Genomic DNA, 4,251 nt, shown 5'->3' with positions numbered 1-4,251 from the left:
GGGATGAAGTTGCGGATGATGGTTTGCTGTCGAATGGGAGGACCACCTCCAAATGTCACTGATGGGAATCGGAGTCGTCGATTGGAGGAACACCTCCCAATTTGCGCTGGAATAGAGAAATGCCGGGAGAAGAATTTCGCCGGAGGAAACACCCAACGATGGGTCCAGATGATCGGGATGATGCTTCCGTGAAGCTCTCCACCGAGGTTGAAGCTCGAGAGATTGATCGGAGAAGGAAAGGGGTCAGAATCCAGAAGAAGAATGCCGCGGGATGAAGCTGTGCAGAGGAGTCAACGAAGAGAAAACACTGTAGCTTCTCTATTTTAAATCTGATCCAAATATGAACGAATGGTTAAAATTGATTTGGAGCTTGATCAACGGTAAAAGTTCACCTAAAATCCAATCCGAAGGTACTGATCTTGATCTAGGGTCTGGATCTACTCTCTCTTAGGTCAGATGGACCAGATCTTCACTGGATGGCTCAGATTTATCAAATCTTTGATGAACGACCCATAATGCTCCGTAGCTTGATCTTCTCGTTTAAACTCCGATTCGAGCACAAATTTAGTTCGAATAGATCCAAATCCAAGGTCCTTTGATGCTTACAAAATAAGAATTAAATATTAGCATCAAATAACACGAAAATAAAATAATTTATAATTAAGTCCAAAATTGATACAATGCATAAAATGTGATGTAACCATGATTTAAACCTATGAAATTAACATCAAACCATGCATATATGAATCAAAATAATACAGTAAAATCATGGTTATCAAATCCCCCACACTTAGTCTTGAACGTCCCGTGCAAGTAAAGAAAACTAAAAATCATCTCCACAAAAAAATTCCCTAGCAATACCTAGAAGATAGTAAAAGGAATTTAACTAAGACCATCTAAAGATCACAAACAATCATGAATACAATCCAAACAATAATCAGTAGGTATGGTAGTTTCAATCCAATTAAAAAATTAAGCAAGATGCAATCTCACAAGGGATTTACCTATTCTAGCTCTCACACTCAAAAATATGTATAGGTGGAGCTCACTCAATGCAACTTACAACATTTCACTACCATAAGCTTGCTTATTTTCTAATTCTCCATCACTATAAACATAGCATACATGAATAAAAAGGAGTTTATCATCAAGAATTGAAATGGAATTAGAAAGAACAATGAAAGAGAATGAAATTGGCAAAAGAAAAGTATTCAATGAAAAATATGAGAAGATAAGAGTATTGGAGGAATATACTTGATGAGTTGACCATTTTGATGTGAAAAGAGATGAATATCATTTGTTGTTACCAATTCAAAGTATCAAGCTAACATCCCCTTCAATTTGATGGCTAACATAGAATCTTGATACTCTATCTCCACACCTCGATACTCTTTGTCTTGCCAATTTTCTCTTTTCTGTTTTTTTTTCACACTTCAATTTTAGAATCTTGAAGCTAAAACAAAATCAAATCATGAAGAAGATGTCCCTCCCCCACACTTAAAGTATTGGCCGTCTCGGACAATAGAACAACACATGCCATCCAAATGCTTGATACACTTTTAAACCACCTTTCTTTTTCCAATCTACATTTTGTTCTAGATTCTTCTCTTTTCCTTTTCCTATTCTTTCGGAACTTAAGTAACCAAGAGATATGATTCCAAACCTTAACTCCAGCAAGAGCTCAAATCATTTCAATAAGAAGTAGAAATTTAGAAACCTACATATGCAGTATATTAAGAAATCAACACTGCCAATAACTGTAGATTGAATTCCAGTTGTATTTGGTCAACAACAACTCAAAGAAACATCATTAAACAGGATTCCAACTTCAGATATCCAGAAATCGAGTATATAAACAGCATAATGAAGTCAACTTAATTACATCATTAAGTTTCAGCTTTGTATTCAGAAATCAGCTTCAATTCTGTGCATTAAACTGAAATCAAGTTCAAGGAAATCAGGATGTTAGTTCATACATTCATACATCAAAGAACACTTCCAGATTTAAAGAATTTAGACTGCCAGAAAGTTTCAGAAATTCAGAATTCAACAATTGGCTGTCATTAGTACAGAACAACAAAAGCTTAACATCAAACATTTTGCACATCTGATTCCTAAAAATTCCAACAATCTCATATCAATTTTTGAATCCAAAGACTTAAATCCAGCTTTAAAGCTCCACAAGTTCCATGATTACAGAAAGTAAATTTAAAGTTTCAGGTTCAAGAGTTGAAGCAATTCCGGCTTGAAATATGAAAATTTCAGCTCAAACAGTAGTCTCATTAAGCATTAAAGTGATTAGAGCTCTATAAAATCAGATGATGCAGAAAACTTCAGTTTGAATTCTGGATTTTGTATCCAGCATGTCATTGTTCCAGATTTTTGGTCCTACGGCTTGCACAGAATTCCAGCAATTAAACATTTTGTTCCTACATCAATCCCTGCTCAGGTTGGATTCAACAATCTTGTACAATAATTCTGGATTTGATTCTAATTCTCCATGTTCTATAAAATTCCAGCCGAGTAAATGGACAGCAACAAAATTCCAGAATAATCTCTTGAAACTTATACCAACTCCTTGAATTTTGCACTGCATTTTCAGTAATTAGAGAACAGCTTCAGCAGACCCAGCTCTGTATCCCAGCAGCCACACCTCACTTGTCACTGATCAAGTAAAAACCTTTCACCAACTAAGAAGATGTATAAAATATTTAGCACATGATAACAAAGCATTGAATTTAGAAACTCAAAAGGTTTCTGAAATCACACTCCCTGGCTTAAATCTCTGAATCTGTACAAGGTGATAATTCAGCTTGTGTCATGGAGATTCTAACATAACAACAACTCCCATTCATCATTGCAAGTTCTTCACTGCTGAATAATCCAACAGTCCCTTCCCTTGTGTTTTTCAATAGATTGCTCTTTTGATCTCTTTAGTTTTGGCAGTTAGCACTCTTTTCAGCTTCGCTTGAGGTTTGCAATAAGAATTTAGAATCAGTTTATGAAAACTCAGAAACTGAATATTCAGTTTCCAGATTCAAAAATACTCAGCATTTTGATTTCATCAAGATGTTTTCCAAGTGTAATAATAGCATTTTAATTCCTTACAGCCTCAAACATTTCAATTTTCCAGATCTCCCTTTCAGCATTTTGATAATTTCAACATGCTATTTAACACAGTTTGTAAAGACATGATAAGCATTTAAACACCATTTGTCACTGTGAAAGCAAGAGCCTCTCTATGTTTCTTCACTATTTTGGGAGCTGGTGATAGAAAATTGACACATACTTGATACAATTCTCCAATCTCCTTTTACTGCATTATTGAACTAACTTCCACTAAAGCTTCCAAAATTTGTTTCTTCAATTGTATTTAACTCTAGTTTCTTTGTTAGCTTAAAATTCCCTTTATTTTGCACTTTAGAGCCCACAGAATTGGCACCACGGATAGCTTCTAGTTCACTTTTCAGCTTCACAGTTTCTAAATTTCCCCTTCACTTGTTCATTTTCCAGTAATCCAAACCCTTTGCTATTAAAATATAAAGTTCCCAGAAATCATGCAAAGACTTGAATACCTTTTGTTCCTGTACCTAGCAGAATTTCACTTGACCCCTTTCACTGATTCAAATTCTATTCTTAAATCTTGATACAACTTTGATACAAACTTTCCATTTCCAATATTTCTTCACTACATTGTTTCTGCGGATTTCTGCATTATTGTTGCTAAATCGAGTGGGTGCAAAACAATTTCAGATTGCTTCTTAAAGAATCAAACTCAGGGATACAAAGCTCAAATTCAGCACTTTGTTTGATTTCCTTTTAAATACCTGAATTCTGAACTCCATATTTAACTCTTCTACTTAAAAATTCTTGCTCTAGAACCAGCCAACCTTAATTTCAGAACCCTGGATTATTCACAGCATTAGCACACACTTACAAGGTTCAGATTCAATGATGTTTCTGAATTTCAGTGGTCTCCATTAGCATTCCATCACTGCACAATAGCAATAATCAGATTGAACAGCTTCTGAAATTACTACACAATACCAACAAACATGTTTCTGCATTTCCGATGTACATATCCCTAACTCAATAAAAGATCACCATAGTATCAACTCCAGAATTCCAAACTGTTAATAACATTTCTACTCACACATCAAATATATCACAATTTATACCAGCATTTTTTTTTTTTTTTTGCATTGGAGTTCTTATTCTTTTGAAGTGTTCTAGAACTTAAAGCTTGAAGCT

The sequence above is a fragment of the Zingiber officinale genome, chromosome 10B (assembly GCF_018446385.1).
Source record: "Zingiber officinale cultivar Zhangliang chromosome 10B, Zo_v1.1, whole genome shotgun sequence".
Lineage (NCBI taxonomy): Eukaryota > Viridiplantae > Streptophyta > Magnoliopsida > Zingiberales > Zingiberaceae > Zingiber > Zingiber officinale.
Note: the sequence above shows the minus strand (reverse complement) of the source record.